Below are 21390 nucleotides of genomic sequence, written 5' to 3'. Positions count from 1 at the left end.
AATATATAAAGCCTCTCATGCTTGAGAATGAATACATTACATAAGAATGGGAATTTTAGCAATTCTTCTAACCCTGTTAATAGAGTAAGCAGACTACAAGTACAGAACATAAAATATAGAACTTACAATAAAGACTGATTTGTAGTTTGAAAATTCCAAGTTTCCTTTAGTGTTAGACTTGAAAGATGGTTATCTCAGAGACAATATTTCAGATTACAGTAAAAGTATTTTACTAGCTAGGAAGCAAAATTTGATTTTATATACAGCTGAGGGCTGTGAAAGTATATAACAATGTGAAAATATATAACAGTCACTTAACAAATTTAATTAGTAATAAGTACTTATCAATATGGCAGGAGAGGGATAATATCAAAACTTTAAAGAATTATGAAAAGAATGAATTTAGGTTTATTTTGTTTGAGAATCTATAAATCATTTGATAAAGTACAGTAATTTCTTCTGAAAAGTATATCTATGGAGCTCAGCTTTAGAATCTGCTTTGAACAGTAGAGTCCTAACAAACTACACTGTTGTTGAGGGTGTATAGAGTTATAATTGTAATTGGTCACAAGCAAGAGAATCATTATGTCAGTTATGTATAAAAATATGAATATAATTCAGCTTTCCCCTCAATATGAATATATTTCAGCTTTTTCTTTGTGAGTAAAAGCAGAAGGAAGGACAGGATTAAAGAATGCGTAAACCCAGACAAAGAATTTCACTGTACTTTAATCTGGAAACAGCCGTGTTTATACGATATGTCTCTGTCCTCCTCCCCCAGATTAAATGCAGGATTATCATGAAGTATGACATGTGCATATTATGAAATAGCATTACTATGTCTAACTTCTGTGTGTTGGTGTGTAAAAGAGAGATTACCTCTTCTCACTTTCTATCCCAGCAGGTGACCCATATCATCAGAACAGAACCAGCAGGGTTGTCTATTCAATATGCCTGCAGTGGCCTGTAAAAATCTCTGGATTCAGTGCTTTTGTCTACAAAAAGGTACACTCCTTCCTCATCTAAATACTAAGAATGAGTCATTTGCAATTTTTTTTTTCCAGTTGAGCATTTAGGCTTTAGTTTTAATAGCTGTTTGACAACTGAAGACATAATGTTCCAGAAGAAAAGAAAGAAACACAATACACGGGGTTTTATGGCACTCTCATTAGAGTGTCTAATCAGCTGCACACAGGAACTCTTCAAACAGATCTGAGGTAATGTGTGGCATAGCCAGATAATTTTGACAAAGTTCAGTTCTCTAATATTTTCAATTAAACCATTAGCACTAAAGGGGAAAACACAAATGTGCTGTTACTGCATGCAAAGGAGACTTCATTTGGTCAATGCTAAGCTGTTTTCTATATAAGTGTAGTACAAAGGGTCAAGTAGCAAATGGAAACCAATGGATCCAATCAGCTCCTGCATATGTAATAAAATCCAGTATTAGCAAGTAGCAGAGGAACAAAGCAGTCATCTCATCAACATGTCTGCCTCACCAGATCTGTGTGATTAATCCAAACGGATGTCAACAGGGATTTAGTGTAAATGGAATAGAAGCCTATTCCTGAGAAAGAGTCTATTTATATTTATTTCTATAGTCCTTAGTTTTTTTTAAACAACATCAGCAATAAACTTAATTAATACTGAAAGTCTGATAGTTCCTTCAGGATTATTCATAAAATGGAACAAAAATATGAATTAGCAATTAACGTTCATGTTAACTTGTACAAAGAAAACTCTACAATTTTTTTTCTAAATTTCATCGTTGCATCATCTCTGTCTTTTAAATTATTTTCAAATGACAAATAATTTGCAATCAAAATTTTATGATGCTTGTATATAGGAACAAAATTTTTAATGATTATAGTTGGGAAAATACTAAATAAACTTTAAAACAAACAAACAAAAACACATTAGCATAATAATATTACACTGAATTATTTAGCCATCATAAGAGACATTCTATCTTGTCTTAGATTTCAATGTTTTCAAGCTGTAATTAGGAGTTTAATTTAAAGGTATCCTTTCATCAGTGAACGTTTCCATCTATACATAGAAAAGCTGTGAATCTAATACAAGTAGTTCTTGATTTACAACTGTAATGGAACCTGCAATTTTAGTCATTAAGTCATGATGGTTGCAAACTGGCTGACATGGCTATGACCCATTTTACAACCTTTTTTGCAGCAGTCATAAAGTGAACATGATGGTTGTTATGGAACTTTTTTTTTTTTTTGCTGGAAACTGGAAATAAATGCCAATTTCCAGTGAAAACATTGTAAATTGTGGTCACATGATCATGGGGTACTGCAAATGGCTGTAAATGTGGACTAGCTAGGGACCAGTGGTGGGTTGCTACTGTTTCACCCCAGATCAGGCGAACCAGTAGAGGCAGCAGTGGGAGGCTCCGCCCACCTGCCCGGACACTTCTGCGGATGCGCAGAAGTGTCGGGCGCATCCGAGAGTGCACGCGCACCCACGACTGAACCAGTAGCAATGAGTTTTGAAACCCGCCCCTGCTAGGGACCCATTGAAACTTTAAATGCTTACTAAAGAAAAGATCATAAATTGAGGACTACTGTTTCAACTTACAACTGAAAAAGGGGCTGGTCCAAAAGTAGTAGGTTACTAGAAATTATTACAGTTAGTTTCACCAAAAACTGAAAAGAGAAATAAAATTTTACCAATATCTTTTGTAGGCTGGTCAGTCACTTTTCTGGAGACTCTTTCAGCCTTATCTAGAAGTCTTTTAAGGCTCAGTAACATCCTGTTCCATTAGTGGGAACCCTGTTTTTGATTTCTGAATAATTTCCACATAAAAACAGGAGACTGTATGATTCTTAATATATCCTGTATATGAATTTCATGCAGACATCTGTCTGACCAATGTGAGAACTGAATGCTGAATCAAATAGGTATGATCTAAGGTGGTTATTTTGTTTTTAAAGGGTAAATATACAATAGAATTAGATATTTTTTAGATGAATAAATAGGAAGAAATCATTTATAGGAAACCTGATTGTAAATGCTCCACATCTATTGTCGGATCAAGGCCATAGCCTTCACATATGACACTATTACTCAAGACAAAATATTACCAATCATTCTACAAAGGATTATCTAATTCTTGGGACATTTTGAATGTGGTATATTTGTTTATTAGCTGAGGAATAAAGCTAAGAAGAATCAGAAGATAAATTCAATAATAGTGAGTAATCAATCAAGTGCTAAAATGATAGATGGAAACAACTTTCCCCCAGCCAGCAAACAGAACTGTTTTGCAAAATTAGTTTGAATAACTAGAACATGTCAAAGTACTGTAAAATGTAAATCTGTCTTAGGTTTTCCGTTTGAAAATATACAGCTACTGTGTCTGCAATATCAAATAAATAAACAGAAAATTTGAACTGATAAGTAATATTATTTATTACTTCTAAAAAAACAGCTACTATGTATTGATCTAATAATAAGAACATAGTAGGAATTTTTTATAATCAAATGTTTAGGCCACATTCATTCATAATTAAAATCTGGCTTCAGTATGAATGAGCCCAAGAAGCCGAATTCTTTTCTTGGAAAGAGCAGCCAGAATAATGTAATATAAAACAAACTTCAACTTCAAAGCTGACCTTCTGGCAAAGCCAAGTTTTCCATGGACAGTATAAAGGTTATGTGGCCTTTGAATGTATAGTCTCTGCAGAGTTGAGCTCATTTCTGATCATTTAATAGACATGTCTATGGAATTTGGAAGTAATCTGACATTCCAGGATGTTTTGAAGTTTCCAACCAGTATTTTGTATTACAGCAGAATACAAATTTAATAAACAAAAACTCTAGCCATGGGATTCCTAGTTGATTCTACACAAGTGCTACCAAGGGCGAAACTCACTTTGCTTCTAAGCCCAGGGGCCATTATTTGCCAAGCTATAATTTCAGAACTGATGTGTGTTTAAATATGTGTTTAGGAATATGGTTGCATATTCAGCACGAAGTTCCAAGTAACAGTAAGATAGGTATCTTAGATATATGAGCCTGGATAATTTTTCCAAGACTTTTGGAATAGAGATTATTTTGTTAGAACACTGACAGGAATAATACAAAACCTTTCAAAAACCAAGATAGACTAAAATGTATTAATCAGGGTGTTTTTCTTTCTGTAAAATATATACACAAATATATGAAACATTAACTTTAGGCTCTTAAAGAAAAATATGAAGAAATAACCTACAGTAATCATATAACTTTACAAGGTGAAAGAAGAAAAGAACAGAAAGAAATTCAATTTTCTTAAACAAATAGATTGAAACTGCCCAGCATTAATGTTTTTGACTGAATGAGATAAGATTTTTTATTATAGCAGTTAGCTGTTCTAGCAGTATTCTCATGAGTTAATCCGAACAATAACCTGATCTGTTAAATTACATGAATTTGTCTTCATAATGCGTAAATAAGGTATTATAAAGAAATTGTCATTAGTCAGACAGCCATAACAAAGCATCTAAAAGCTGTCCATTGAATCATTATCCAAAATGTTTTAGCAGATGTAATTTGATAGAACTTAAATTGTATTAGAATGATGGCCAGGCACGTTTTCCAAAGCATTTGTTGAAACTGCTGTTTTTCCTCCATTCTGCAGGATTCTGCACTTTGAAAAATTAATTAATGAAAGAAAAATAAAAAGTGTAGGATGAAGCTACATAAAATTCCATCACATATTTGCTTTCAGTATTGAATATAGAGAGCTGCATGTCTGTAGCTGTATCCTAACCCTCCCGCCGCTGCTGCTACCAGTTCTCCCAAACTGGGGTAAACTGGTAGCAACCCACCACTGGCTATACCAGAAGAAAAACTTTCAAAAACTTTCAAGGGATTTTTCAATTTGATAAGGTTTTGATGGGATCACCCCACTGAACAGATTCACAAACTGAAGATAGCCTCAAAGCACTTTATAGACTTTCACATACTTTATGCTCTTTCTTTAATTTCTTGGGTTGATACAGACCCTACAGAATGTTGAAGTAGTTAGCCAATCTCTTTGCCTATCAAAGCTTTTTTGGATTGCCAAGGTATTCCTCTTTGTTATCAGCACACAACTTTGCTCTTTCTTGAGCTAATGTATTTCTACATTAGTCATGCCAATATAAATGGGAATTTTCCGGTTCTCAGCACTTTGAAATGAGATAGACCAGGGGTATCAAACTTGATTTCATTGAGGCTGCTTCAGGGTTGTGTTTGACCTTGGAGGAGCAGAGGGCATGGCCATGGTGGGTATAGCCAGCTCAACATCACTCATGTTGGGGGCACCTGTTTTCGTCTGCGACAGCCTCCTCTAACACTCTGCCAGTGAAAACGCAGCCCTCCTGAGCTCTGTTTTTGCTGGCAGAGAGCTGCAGGAGGCTGTTGCAGCCGAAAATGGGTGCCCCCGACACAAATTTTTGCTGGCAGGGGCACTGTGGGCTGGTCCTTCACTGTTTTCAGGGTGACCCCATAGTAGGGGTGAAATGCTACCTGTTTGGTCCAGTTTGCCCGAGCCAATAGTAAAAAAATGCTTTTAAAAGGTAAAAAAAAGACTCCGACGATCACAGCTGTGGCGCGCGATCATCGGAGCCTTTTGTTTTATGGGGTGTAGGCAAAAAACAGGAGTGGATGGGTGGGTGGGGTCCGTTTTTGCTTTTGGCAGGCTTTCCTGAAGCCTGCTAGGTCAAAAATGGGGGTGTAGGCAAAAAACGGGGGGGGATTGAGGGTCCATTTTTGAAAGAAAGAGAGAGAGAGAGAAAGAGAGAGACAGAAGAAAGAAAGAAAGAAAGAAAGAAAGAGAGAGAGAGAGAGAAAGAAAGAAAGAAAGAAAGAAAGAAAGAAAGAAAGAAAGAAAGAGGGAAGGAGGGAGGGAAGGAAGGAAAAAGGAGAGGAAGAAAGGACTACAAACCTAGCACTAGACGCCTGAACTAGACTGACAAATTTAGTATGCAATCTTGGATCTAATTAGCATACCATCTTAGGTAGAACTGTACTTTAACTTGGCATGACTAGATAAGGTTTATCTTTTGACAATTTAAGAATGGGTAAGGTAAAGGTAAATTTTAAAGGCTCCGGCTAAACTGCTTTTAAGAAAAAGGGAATGACAAGGCTATCAATATGATTTTGTGTCAGCTTCTTTTTGGCATTATATTTCATCAAAAGTATATTATTGTTAAAATAGTTGGAGTAAAACACTAGCAGTATTGGTTCAGCACAATTTCTGCAGAGAAGGTTTATATAATTTGCAAGATAAAATGTTATCCTGTCCTCTAACAACATTGCCTTTAAAAAGCTGGAACATATATTGAAACTGAAGTTGGATAATCCTTGAAGGCATTCAATTGAAGATTGACAGATTTAATGTTATTTAATGTTACTATCTGTTTTGTCTTTACCCAGTTCTATCAAATGTTTTTATAGCATGTTTTATCAAATCAAAACTCAAGATGGCTTCAATATGTTTACCTTTGAATCTCATAATGAAAACTGGAATTGAATAATCTGCTAGTCAAATCTTGAATCTTCAGTTCAAACTAAACCTGATTCACATACACATAATCTGTATCAAACAAGTTTTCCAATGACTTCTCCCTAAATTGGATCAATCCAAACTACTACTGTTGCTGAATGAACAGATTATTGACTCAAATATCTGTCATTCTACCACCCTACAATCCATGTATTTTTCTTCTCTCTCTGTAACTTTCAAACGTTTGCTATGATAGAGCTTTCTAAAGCAATAAAATAGATCCCTATAGTAAATATTTTGAAGAAATAACTGTTGAATCTATATCATCATTACCTGTCCCCTGCAAATCTATGTTGTGAATTTAAGAAAGTTATGCTATTTCAAGTATCAAAGGAGCTTATAGCATTTGTGATATAGAAAGAAGTGATTTTTGCAATTCATTTTGAAGAAATAATAAAGTAAAATGCTCTACTGCTAGTAAAATATTATATTTATAATTATAAATATTTATACTTATTGTTTAAAAAGGAAAGAAAAAATAGATATAGATGGAGGTTAACACTAATTTAGCTTTGATTTCATTTCTTGAGATTCAGTCACAATGGTCTGTTAAAAAGTATATATTATATATGTTGAATAGCCAATGCATTTGAGGGGGTGTGATGGCATAGTGGTTAAGATGTTGAGCTAGCTAACTGGGTTCAAAACCCAAGTGTTGCACAACGGGATGAGCTCCCATTCTCACCCCAGCTACTGCCCACTTAGCAGTTTGAAAGCATGTAGATGCAAGTAGATTAATATGTACCACTTTGGTGGAAAAATAACAACATTAGGAGCGCTTTCGGCATACAGCCATGCTGGCCACAGGAAATGTCTTTGGACAATGCTGGCTCTCTAGGCCAAGAAAAGGAGTTGAGAATTGCCCCTTAGCATTAAACACGACTGGACAGAGAAACCTTTATCTTTAGTCATTGCATAGTTCCATTTCTATAGGTATATAGTTATGGTTAGGCATTTGCATTCTATAATCACAATGCTGAGGGATAGTAAAAGGTTTGTTTTTATATTTGGCCTGAAAGAAAAAATTGTAATTGTATTTATTTGAACCTTAACATTAGTCAACCAGCCAGCTTTTATGCCCAAGGCAGAACTAGAACTCACAGTCTTCTTGTTTTTAGATCAGCACTTATTATACCAAAGAATAAAAGAGTTCTTGTTTTTAGATCAGCACTTATTATACCAAAGAATAAAAGAGTTCAAACTTAATGATATTAAATAGAAATAAAAACTGAAACAAGTATATACAACCATCTTCCCATTGTAAGATTCAGGCATATGCAGGGGTGAAATGCTCCAGGTTCGGACCGGATTGCATGATCCGGTAGTGATGGAGGCGGGTGGTTCAGAGAACCGGTAGCAAAAATCCTTCTCCCACCCCCCGCCCAGCTGAGCCACGCAATTATCAGAGGCTTTTTTTAAAAAAAAAATTAAAAGCACTTTTTCTACAACCTCTTCGGCCGAAAAAATGCTTTTAAAAGTAAAAAAAAAGCCTCTGATGATCGCGCGGCTCAGCTGGGATCATCAAAGGCTTTTAAAAGCATTTTTTCTACAACCTCTTCAGAGGTTGTAAAAAAAATGGTTTTAAAAGGCTCTGACGATCCCAGCTGAGTTGCCTGATCGGCAGAGGCTTTTTTTCTTTTAAAAGCCTCTGACTATCCAAGCTGACTTGCCTGATGGTCAGAGGCTTTTAAAAGAAAAAAAGCCTCTGCCAATCAGGCAACTCAGCTGGAATCGTCAGAGCCTTTTGAAAGCATTTTTTTACAACCTCTTCGGCCAAAGAGGTTGTAGAAAAAATGGTTTTAAAAGTTTAAAAAAAAAATGGCCACGCCCACCCAGTCACATTAACCCCCCCAAGCCACACCTACAGAACTGGTAGTAACAAATTTTAGATTTCACCACTGGGCACATGTTATTTATTTATTCAATTTCTATGCTTGCCCATTTAAAATACATGATTCTGAGTGGCTAACAATACTTAAAAATGAGGGGTGGAAAAGAGTCTGTTACTTGCACAGCACAGAACTATGTGCGACTCTGCATGAGGTCCGTTTCTAAGAAAAGCATAATCCTGAAGCAATATTACAAGGTGTCCCTTTGCAAAGAAACAATGTCACTGTCTGAGGCCGATCATATGTGACTGACCATTCTTGTACCTTTCCTACAGTACAATTATACCTCTGTGAGTAAGTGAACAGAACTTGGCAATATTCTATCTACCTTTCTGATTCCAAGCAGCCCTGAAGATAAATAGCAAGCAAGAACTTCAAAGTATTGGAGGATATAAAAATACGTATTCCACACTTGGCAGAAATACATTCAAAGGAAAAGCGTTCATAAAGAATCCCCTTAACAGGTAAAATGCATGAAAAGATTTGCCATTTCCTTTTTAATTAGGTTGCTTCCTATCACTGGTAGTATCCTTGTCAAGAAGGCAGTCATACCAATCTTTTCCTATGTGGTGGAACACAGACACATAGAAGGGATTATTTTAGTCTTTTATCTAAGAGGATTAGCGGATAAATGAATAAAAAAAAATCCATTCCACAGAAATGAAATTGAGTTTGAAGAGAAGATGGATATTGCATAGCATGTCATACTAATTTCTTACACCATAAAAGTAAAGAAGTAAAATGAAAACTAGAGTGGACAGAAAATTGAATCAAAATGCTGTGTTTTAAAGTATGGTGAAAACTGACTTACTGTTGATGATGTGGTTCAAGATATCTTCTTTTTCTCTAAATTCACCTTCCTGTAAGAACAAAACATCCAAGGAAATGTTATTGACTATATTAAACAATATAAAGGCAGACTATTCTATAAAAATAGTTATGAATGGAAGAACAGAGATGGGCAGTTTATGGTCTTCCTGGGAATAAATTTAAACCAATCAAATGAAAATGGCAGCCTATAATAGAGAAACCCAGTATGACCAATACTCAGAGTTTATATGAATAACTACATCTGAAAGGCCATGCACTTGTAGTAAGATCATGAAATTTCATCAGGATTTGTAGAGAATCAGTCTGGAGCATGTATAAGCAACAGAAGTAATTAGAAGATAGAACCCCAAAGAATAGGTCATTAGATAGAGAAGGGTATTTTTCCTGTCTTCTGCTATCTCTTTTTTTCCTTTGATATTTTCTACTCTCTTTCACAAGCAGAAGCCTGCATGGTAGAAACAGAGAAGTCTTGGTTTCAACTGATCTTCTGCACCCAGCAGTTTAGACCAAAGTCTGCAAGAAATCGATCCAAGGATCACATTTAGACTAGGGACACAGACTGGCTATCCCTGGCATATAATAAGATTTATGTCTTATGTCTGCCACTATCTGCTACAGTTAATATTGACTGGCCACAACTATAGGAAAAGGGGAAATAGTATTGTGGCATTTTAAATTAATTGATACATTGTCATCTTCAGTACAATTTATCAGATGAAATGGTTAGGATAATTTTTTAGGCTGTGTACAAGGAACAGTTTTTACGTACACACAATTCTACAGAGTTTTACATAGGAGTTGTATAGGTAATCTTCAGTGAGAAAAAAATGTTTCTTTCATAATGCTATTTTTGCTTATTATTGTTACATGTTTGTACAGATGTTTTGTAAAAATAAAAATAAAATCCCAAGTATTGTTTTGTAAGGGTGACGGTAATTAATGAACTTTTATATGGTAAAGATGGGGGTGGGGACTATGTCAGCTTTTCTTACATAACCACATTAGAAAGCCATAATAAAGGAGTGTTTCTTATTATAAATACTTCCATTGCAAAATTAATTTGCTGTTACATGGCTTACATGGTTTGCTATTAACTTTTAAGTTTTGGCCTTGCAAAACTATGTTGAGGGTAAAAGACAGGAGAACATGAGGCAGAAGAAAAACTGCTGATTTAAATGGATATACTTTTTAAAACAACACTGTAATATTTTTAAAATATAAAAGTAGTGTAAGGAAAGTTGAAAATCAATAATACAAATATTTAAATTTTAATCAGTCTCATAATCATTTGCACCACATATCATGTAATTATATAAGATGAACATAAGAAAGACATTAATTTTATCTCTTTATTTTAAAATATTTCACCTAGCTCTCCCCCTCCCTCTATATATATATCAGATCCCATAAAGATAAACTGCCCTATCCCATCCCATAATAGTAAAACTCTTATCTCCAATTCTAATTTCAATTTCTGAAATCATTGCTTTCTCATAAAAAACAGGGACAATAAAATATTATTTTGCAAAAGTAGTGTCCGTTTGCTTCCATCTTCTTATATCTAACCAATAATTCTTTATATAACATATTGGAACATTAAATCAGCCATCCATGGCTATGTTTCCTGAGAGTCCACTGCACAGGGTGAAATCTTGTAATGACAACTGTATTTCCTAAACTGTTCTTGCAACATCTGTCAACTACAAGATCCTGAATTCATTTTAATAATGTTTCAGAGAAGACAAGATTTTTTTTTAAAAAAAATCTTTTGTTTTCGTGAGAAATAGAATATAATGATTTTAGCTATAACTGCCTGCCTTTTGCAATATCACATCAGTATATTCAGTATATTTTCATAACTAGAAAGAATTCTTTCAAGACTCTGGCCCAATCAAGTACATAATGTGCATCATATGTTTAATTTACTCATAAAATTCTATGGATTGGGATGAGTGATTTCACTGAGATTTGATTCTGCTGAAGCCTGAAGACAAATAGAATGAAGGAATTAGTCAACAGCAGAAGGAAATGGAAAAAAAAACCCTCGGCATTACATATTGAATGAATACATAGGAAAGAACTAATGGAATAACAGATTTTGCAGAATTTATCTACTTATATGTGTCATCAGCCCACTATATTTAGAAAATAAAATTGTATGGGTTATGTGAATTCCTAATATGAGACCATATATCATTATAGTGGGTACCTCATCATCACTACTCCCTGTAAAAAGCAAACAGCCTTGGATTCCTCAGTTCTCCCCTCCAGCTGTATGATTCTATGTCTAAAAAGAAAACTTGGGAAAAGTTCAAAATGCTCAGCCACATAGTAGTCTTGAATCATTATTATTATTTTGTTTTTAATGACCCTTTAATCTCTTTGTTTTGGGGTGGAGCTGGGGTGACTGATCGGAGCTGAGTGTTTACTGGCTATCCAAAGTTCACAGCAGATATTTTCTCTTTGTGTCCTGAAATCTGCTGCTGCCTAGGACTGAACTCTAACTTTCCAAGGGGGAAGTAACTTTCTGCTCATCAGTAAGCTTGAATTAAATGAACTGCTATATTTAGAAACTGTAACGAACAGATCATTTCCCCAAAATTAAACTGGTATATAAATTAAATATTGTTAAGATTTTCTGGGTTCTTTTGGTTTGTTTTGTGCTTAGAAATGAGATATTATATAGAGCATATAAAACAGAAGAACTTCATTATATCATAAAAAAAAATTACAAATAATCATCTATAAACCAAGGCATGGAGAGACTACAAGCATGTCCTCCTTAAATTGATAGTTGGATTACTAACATATACTGTTTTCATTTTACTTTGATATTTTTTTTAGGAAGCTATTGAAAGATGAATAGTCCTGGCTGTTTGGCTCATAAACTCTGAAATGGCCCTTAGATGACAAATTACCAATGAACTCTCCATCTGCTTGAATTTGCCATACAATGATCATTCCAGTTGCATAGTATGGATTTCTACAATGATAGGAACAGAGAGACGACCATCCAATAAAAGAATAGGTATCACATATTCCTATATTATTTATGTAGAAAAACAGTCCAAGAAATGTTCAAAATGAACAAAATGTCCTTGGGCTTATTCACTCAGATAAATGGTCTATTTCGACTGAAAATATGAAGGGTCAGTAAATGAAGGCAAGAAGTGGTAGGTGTGTGGTGTATCAACATTATATTTTAACTGCTGGTTCTAATATGAAGGAAGAAAATCATAAAGCATTGGTTCCTTTAGGCAGCAAAACTCTAAAGAAGGTACTAATAATCTAGACAGCAGTCTCAGTTCATAATCCAAAATGCATATAGCTAAGTAGCAGGATTGTTTCTGAGTAAATCAAGATCTTACCATAATGTCTGTTGCCTTTTAATCTCCCAGAAAAATGTCTAGTCCTAAACAGCATGTGATGCTTACCAACTTACCAACAAGTACATTTAATAAAACTTTTGTGTCTGTAATTTTAACTTCTTTTATTTTACACTTCATTATTTCAAGAAGCTATAAAATACTTTGTAAAAATTAGCAATGATTTACCAGAGCCAAAAGAAGTTATAGCACAGATCTATAGATTAGCACACAGTTTAAATGTGGATCCCATCACAATCTCCATTTAAAATACTATCCCTTCAGGCACAGATGGATTGCTATGGCAACAGAATCCCAAATACCAGGTAACAAAAATGTAAATTATTGATGGACTCATAGTTCTGTCTCTTCGACACTCTCTCCCTAAAAAATCAACCCTTATGCTAACTAGTACAGAAAAAAGCTTGGTAACATTTCTTTTCCGCACAGTGAGTGCTTAATCTGAAGGGATTTCATTAAATATTATGGCTCAAATTTTTATTTTTGTAGCAGCAGTCAGCAAGCAGAGATTACAGCTGAAATGCCACCATTCGAGTCATGGCTCCCTGAAGTCAGAAATTTGCACTAACATGACAGAAACTAAATTTTGAAACCACCTGAGGAGGTTTTTATATATTTCATTTTGAACTCTGCTGACTGAAAATCTTTTAGCCACAATAACAGTGCTGGTCAGCAATATACAGAACACAAGTATAACCAGCAAATATACAGTACGTTAAAAATAATAAAAAAGGCAAAGAAAAGAGAATAAAGAGAAATAAAATTAGCAAGCTGTCAAGCGTTAATGTGCTCTCCTGGACATTTTTCAAATTTCAAATTTTTCAAATTTCAGAATGATTCCAAACAGTATCTTTGCTCTTTGCTCTTCTACAAGCATAATTAAAACCATAATATTAAGAGTAGTATGATTAAACATAAGTACAACATGGCATATTATGCTTGTACTAATGAGTGGGACTGTTCTATTTGGGAGAACAAGGGTGGGTAGAAACTGAGACGAGATGGTTTTCAAGGTAAATCCCTTTATTAGGGTAACAGCTAACATGCAACAAGTAATGAGGAACTGGCAATAACAACTTTTTGTCAAGCCGCTATTTATATAGCAGTTGTCAAACTGTTTAACCAATGGCGTGCGTTTATTCTCCCGTCAGCTGAGCTGTCGCATCTTAGCCAATGGGAGAAGCTTCTGCATCGTGCCTAGCAACGGCGTGGCTTGCGGATGCAACAGGGACAATTTAAATTTTACCATATATTTATCTTTGTACTGGATGCTATTTTATGAGCAGTGAACAGTAATTCTTAAAAAATGTATGTGTGGCTTCAAGTCAATGTCAACTCTTGGTGACTGTATGGACAAGTCCCTGCATTTCTTTTGGAAAAAATTTTTTTCTTTTGAAATGGGTTTGCTGTTGCCTCCTTCCTAGGACTGAAAGTCAGGTCACCAAGCTGGCTTTGTGCCTCAGATGGAACTAGAACCCATAGTCTCTTGGTTTCTAGCCTAATAACCACTACACCCATTTGGCCTTCTTGAAATATTTATGCCCTAAAGAAATATAGTGTACAGATTGTATGTTCATGGATGAAGTTTCTTTCAAGTAAATGTTCCAAATGTTCCAATTCCAAATACAGATATCAGTGAAAACTTTATAATTATAAAAGCTTTCTTCCAATCATTACAGGTAATAAAAATACTATTAGTTGTATTTAGTTTTAAAATATTAATTGGTTCAAAGGATAAACAAAATACATGCAAAAATAATAAAATTAAATTTAAACTGTGTTGTTTTTCCATTTATATTTCCATTTATCCATTTATATTTATCTTTTATTTTATTGCTTTAATTGTTCAACATTTTATTACAGCTTTGGCAAATACAATTCACATATGAACAAAGATGAAACTTACTCTTTACAATAAAAGGTAACACAGAAAAGCTGTTTTGTAAGGAGCACTTAAAGTAGAATAACTATTGATATATTTTTTTCTAGTGTACATATGTTATGTGAAAATGGATCTTTATAGTTTCCTAGTTCAAACTGTTCAATGTAGGATTTATCTGCAGAATGTAATGCACAAATAAGCCTAAATTCTACTTAAATATGTGAGGACAAACAGGCAGGATTGTCCTTGTTAAAAATCATTAAAAGAGACTTTATTTTAGTAAAAACAAGTACAAATGAAAGTTTTCAACATTAGTCCCTTGGTCATAATATTAGTAGTATTTATTACTTTAAAATAAAAATGTGACTCTAACTTGCCTGGATAAAAGGAATTTTTTTTTTAAAGTTGTTTTTTTAACATATGAAATTCCATCAAAACAGCATACAGCCACTAGAAAAACATTTTACCTCATTTAATTAATATGGCTGCAGCCTCTCTCATAACTGATTTCCATTCCTTCCTTAGTATGTAGCACTAATATAAATAGATAAAAAATTGTGACAAGGGAATATAGATAGATGTGAGAGGAAGACACATTTTTGATAGTGCTCCACATGTTATATATAAATTTTATATATTAAGAAATGAGCAAAACTTTAAAGGTATTTTAAAAATGCAGTAACTAAAAGCAAAGTAAAGCAACTTTCAGTCTAGTAAAATCTGAATCTTAATATTAATAAAAATGTGGGCATGCAAATGTTGATGTACTAGACTTCAATGAATTTCTAAAGAAGCAATTCCTGAAAGGTGTTTCATGAAGATGTATTATTCCTTTACTTCTAAAAGCAAATGACCATGTCATTTTCAGTCTGGGTATAATTTCAAAGCCATCCAGCCTGAAAATGCTTCAACCAGTACTAGGGGAGAAGGATGAGAGGAGTCTTGTCTTGCAATACTGACATGAAGTAGTTCAAGGTCAAATTGTTTTGTTGAGGTAAAAACTTCTTCACTTCAATAAGGAATCTATGTTGCTTCACACAGACCTAATAAAAAATGTCTTCGGCATGAAAAAATAATGTTAACACCAGGCAGATGTCTCTGAAGTGAAACTGCAGTAACTATTACACAAATGAAGATTAATGCTGTCCTGTAAAAATAGTATGTAAGTATGAACATACTGTATATGTTGTGAAGGATAGCTATTTGGTTATTCAGTAAATGGTGCCTTGGAAAAATATTGTCCTAGACTTTTTTCTATATTTATAAACTCTGACAAGGGTCTACCAGGCAGGACTCTTACCCAAAACTGTATATATACATTCATTTATAAGAACAGAGGCAAAATTTTGTTTTTCCATTCTTTCTAATTTTGGGGAGGTCATTCCATTACTATAAGTTCTTTTTATTTCTTGTTATAAATGAAGTTATAGGAGACCACAGAAAGGCCTTTAAAAAAAAAAAAACCTCTTGTTATAAGCGCAGGTTTTAAAAAAAGAAATCTGGTTCAGCTGTCCCAACTCAGAGCAAATGTTTTTTCTCTTTGAGTCACAGTTTCACAAAATTATACGTTAACATTATTTTACGATCAATATTTCAGAATTTTAATTTTATTACAGAGATTTAAATCACAGATGAAATATTCTGCTGGCAGCAATTATGTAGCACAGGCAAGGACAAGAATCCATCTAGCTTTCTTTGGTTTAGATTGCTGGATTTACCACTGTGTACAATTTTTACTTTATTCCCATCTTGATCCCATGTCGAAAGGTCACATTATTTGGCAATGTACTACTTTGATAACTGAACTATAACAATGGCTTGTCTCAGTATCATAACTCCCTGATCAATAAGCAATCACAGGAGTCAGTGGGCATCACAAGACTCTCTTTTCAGTAGAAAAAACTGTTAATTACTTCACAATGACACTTTTTTTTACCTATAATCACTCTATCTTACAGCACTTCAGCTGAAACAAAATACATTTTAAAGACATCAAAAATACAACTGAGTTGCAGGCAAGCTTATGAATTACTGCTAGGGAGGGAGGGAGGGAGGAAAGAAGGAAGGGTGGGGAGATTTCCGATGCTCACTGCCAGCTTCCCACGTGGAAACTCATCAGGGAAGTCAAGTTGGAAGTCACTCCTGATCCCCCCACTGATTTCTTGCACATCTGTCGTCATTGTGTTCTCTATTTAGATAAGGAAGTATCTCTGAAATGTACCCAATGGATCAGAGATGGTGTAGTATTTACTAAAGATGAGAACATGGAGAAAATTTAAGATCTGCAAATGCTGATAGGTAGTAGTAGTATGTAATATATTGTGAGGAATTATTGTTAGTTGTATAAGAGAGTGCTTCTACTATCTTTGCTATATGGAAGTGAGACTTGGGTATGAGAGGGAAAATAGAAAAATATATTGGATGAAGGATGCTTAAGAAGCGTATGTGGTGAGGCAGTATGTGGTGAGACTGAAGAGACAGAATTAAGAATGACTCATGAGAGATCAAATATAAAAGTAAGTGACCAGTATGAGTCATCTGTTAGCTTGATCATTTAAACAGAATAAAAAAGAATTGAATCGCAAGATGAAATATTTGAAGGAAGGGTGAACATGTTGAAAGGAAAGGAACCAAGAAACTTCAAGATGGAGAAGCTGATGAAATACAGAAAAAGAAATAAGTGACAAATATAAAAAGCAAAAGGTAAAATGTGAAGTAGTTTATAGAGAACATTACTCCAAAACAAAAGTATAGGTATTTCGTAAGAAATGCTTTAAAGCCCCAATTAGGTGATTAACAGGAAACATCAAACAGGTAAAATCCTTTAAATATCTAGATATCTAGATTGGTATTTTGAGTGTACTGCTGATCTACTGAAACAACAGAGCTTCTAGTAAGAGCCACCAAAGCATCCCTTGCAATCTAAAAACTAAATTTTTATGTGAATTTGGTCACTATTATGCCCCAGCAGCTACTATTAAAGCCAAAGTTCTGGGTTCAATGCTAGATAGTTCTTAGCTGTGCATTTATAAGGAGCATCCTATGTTAGAAGCATTCCAGTCAAAATTCTTGAAAATTTTACCAAGACTAAGATTTAGAATGACCATGCTGTAACATGAATAAAATTAGGTTGCATTTTTTTCTGGAAGGGGGAAACTTGATTTTGTTGTCTTAAATTCTGATTGAAGCATGTTTATTGGGAAGAGAAATTAATGATGATTGGGCATATTGCAGTCTTACCTTGTCAGCACCTACCTGCTTTGGGACTTGATAAAGACCTAGATGTTCAAAATAACTGAGCCAAAAGCTTCCAGCTCTTTTATAATACAAACACATTTCATTCTAGTCTGTCCCTAGATATTTATTTAATATAGTAGGTGTCCCACACATAGGATGCTATTTACTTTGACCCAAATTAGGATACTACCTATTGGGGCACCAATAGCTAGATAAATAAGCCACTTATATAAAAACTGAATTTATTTTTGTTCAGACCCAAATCTGTTCACATGTGCTATTAAATATACACTGTATATCTAATGGCAATCATTTTTAATATTTTATTTAATATTTAATATTTCTTATTGTTAAGAACCCTAATTTCCATTATCCTTCCTCTAGGTCAGAGATGTCAAACTGATGGCCCGTGAGTGTCGCACCCAGGCCATGCCCATCCTAGCTCTGCGAATGGGAAAAACATCATGAAACATCACATGACAGCAACATGACACCACAAGTTTGACACCCATGCTCTAGGTCAGTGGTTCTCAACCTTCCTAATGCCGCGACCCTTTAATACAGGTCCTCATGTTGTGGTGACCCCCAACCAGGGGTGGGTTCTAAATTTTTTTACTACCGGTTCTGTGGGCGTGGCTTATTTTGTGGGCGTGACTTGGAGGTCATGTGACTGGGTGGGCGTGGCTAGCTGGTCATGTGACCAGGTGGCCATGGCTATGTGTATAGGGACTACTCAGAGGGCTGAAAAAAGTCATTTCTGACAGGTCCTCGCACTTTTGACTGGTCCTCACACTTATGACCATCCTCACATTTATGCCTGTGCAGCTTTCTTAACAACCATGTCACTCATTTCACAACTGCTTCTCTTCACCATGGTGATAAGATAGGACAAAAAACGTAAAATGTGAGGATAGTCGTAAATTCGAGATCTGGTCAAAAATGCGAGGACCAGTCAAAAATAACTTTTTCAGTCTTCTGAGTAGTCCATGTGCACAAAAGGACTACCCAGAGGGCTGAAAAAAGTGATTTCTGACAGGTCCTCGCACTTTTGACCGGTCTTTGCAGTTATGACTGGTCATCATTTATGCCCATTGTAGCATTCTTAACAACCATGTCACTCATTTCACAACTGCTTCTCTTCACCATGGTGACAAGATAGGGCAAAAACATAAAATGTGAGGACAGTCGTAAGTTCGAGGATTGGTCAAAAGTGCGAGGACCAGTCAGAAATAACTTTTTCAGCCCTCTGAGTAGTCCATATGCATAAAAGGATACAGTAATAGAGAGGGATGAAGGAAGGGAAGGGAAATTAGCATAGGAGTGAGGGTAAGAGAGGGAGGAAGAGAGGAGGAGAAGGAGAAAGGAAGAGGAAGTAGGGAGGAGAAGAAGAGGGGAAGGAAGAGAAAGTAAGAAGGAAAGAAAAAAGAGAGGTGGTAGGTTTGAGGAGAAAGATTGCTGTACAATAAAAAAGATGAAAGGGAAGAAAGCCAACCCCAAACAAATATAAAGATATTAAGATAAAGAATGAATTGTTAAACTTTAAGGAATAAAAGAGAATAAATATGAATAAATAACAATAATTAGAAACACACATACAAACATACAATGTATTTTCTTTTGTAGGAAGTTAGCACCCACCCCTTTCCTGGAAGAGTGAAATATTTTAGGAAATATGAAAAAGGCAGAATATTATATTTCCCTGGGATAAGCATGTTTTGAAGCAGCTCCCATCTTCCTGCCCCCACCCTTTGTCAATGGGCCATTAAGGCCTGGGCCAGTCTATTCTACATAACAAAGATCTACCTCCTTCAGGCAGAGCCATAGTAGGAATTGCCCAAGATTCAATAAAGATAGGATTAGCCCTCTACCCATCTAGCAACAGAAACTCACCACATGTGACCTGGGAAGCACATGTGACCATCAGCCAGAAGGCTAGCTAAGACCCCCACCCCCTGGGAGTCTGACAACCAATCAGGATACTCTTTCGTGGCCCCAAGAAATGCAGAGCCAGAGAGAGCATAAAAACCCGAGGATTTACTGTATCTGCCCTTTTCTGTTCAGAAACTCAAGCCATGTGATCCTGTCCACCATTAAACCATCTTTCCAAGCAGTCTCCATGTTTCCAGTGTCTTTTTCCCCACTTGGAGCAGAACCTAGAAGGAGATTTCTTCCAACACTTTGAACAGAGTATTTGGCCGGTTCACAAATTTAAACAGTGTTTAGTCATTTCAATTAAATTTACAATTTCTATATTTCCTTTTTGCCATATTTATTCCTCATCTATTTTTGTAAAAAACCAATATTACCCTTCATCCTCATCTCTAATCTTAATCAAATTCAATTTTTCCCTTCTATTCTATATTATGCCCCTTCCCATTGTCATCTATTTTTATATCCATACTCACATTGGTTAATTATGTAATATTACAATTGTTTAATATAAATTCAACATTTTAATATAAATCAATTAGTTATATAACTACCTTTTTTGTATATTAATCAATATGAACATGAATATTCCAATTATTTCCATGCAATCCAATTTCTTACAAATCAATTAATTATATTTACCAATAATAATAAACCAAATAATTTCCCCCATATATTCCTCCAAACCACAATTTAACCATTTCTGCTTTCAACACAATATACAATTAATAGTATCTCAATTATTACAATTCCCTAGTTAAATAGAGCTTTTTGTGTGTGTGTGTTTTAAAATCTTGAACTCTCCTCTTTTTCCCTAAATTTCCCATTGTTTGCACCTACCTTTTTTGGTGAGGAAAAAGAAAAGAAATCTGCCTGCCTAATTTTCCAATTGCAGCAACAGCAAAGCCAACAGCCTCTTTACTTTCAGTTTTGTTTTTCAGCATAGCTAGGGGAAAAAAAATCTGCTCGAGCAAGCAGCAGAGCCCTGAGCAAAACAGCTGAGAGCAAATCAGCTGAGAGTTGGAGCCGATCTAATCAAGGGCTAATTAGCATATGCTGAAGCTCTGCGGGCCAATAAAATTACAAAAAAACAGCGAACCATTTGTTAAATTGGTGGCTCGCCCGCCCCTCGCCCACCACTATTTATTGGCAATAAATAGTGGTGCGGAGGGGCGGGGCAAGCCAGCAATTTAACAAACGGTTCGGCTGCACCACTGGCTATAGGGTGGCCCTTTGAAGCCCCACGGCAAGAATTTAAACAGTTTTTTTTCCTCTAGCCATCAGCTGGGACTCAGGAGGCAGCAATAGATTGGGAGTGGGCAGGGTAAGCGAACGGCCGGCGATCCAACAGAGCAGAGAGTGAGGGTGAGTGAAGGCGTGGGGGGGGCGAGAGAGGGCTTTGGCAACCCCTGTGAAATGGCCTTTCGACCCCCAAATGGGTCGCGACCCCCAGGTTGAGAACCGCTGCTCTAGGTGATCAGTCTTCAGAAATATCTGATATTTGCAAAATATTTTATCAATAGCTATAGCTGTTAGAAATAATCTGTTTCCTCCTCAATATTACAAGCTATTAGCTGCTAAATGTTTCAGAATTTCCAAGTTATAAAAGAAATTATAGATACTGTATGCTGGTTTTGGTTTTGGACCATAAATAGATTTTGATCGATTGTTTCACAACCAGAAGTT

General features: G+C 35.3%; 1 protein-coding gene across 2 annotated transcripts in view; it reads right to left on the bottom strand.

Moving 5' to 3' along the window:
* The window catches only part of SYT1 (synaptotagmin 1), a 261651-nt gene that overhangs the window by 182430 nt on the left and 57831 nt on the right, over positions 1 to 21390 (bottom strand). For both annotated transcript variants that reach the window (XM_070946722.1, XM_070946723.1), the window contains exon 2: positions 9251 to 9299. The gene's annotated coding sequence lies outside the window, so the exon portion shown is untranslated. The remainder of the gene's footprint in view (positions 1 to 9250; positions 9300 to 21390) is intronic.

This window comes from Pituophis catenifer, unplaced genomic scaffold (assembly GCF_029215685.1).
Source record: "Pituophis catenifer annectens isolate HBS135680 unplaced genomic scaffold, rPitCat1.0.hap2 SCAF_7, whole genome shotgun sequence".
Taxonomy (NCBI): domain Eukaryota; kingdom Metazoa; phylum Chordata; class Lepidosauria; order Squamata; family Colubridae; genus Pituophis; species Pituophis catenifer.
The sequence above is the reverse complement of the archived record's forward strand: the minus strand, read 5'-3'. Positions and strand labels throughout refer to the sequence as shown.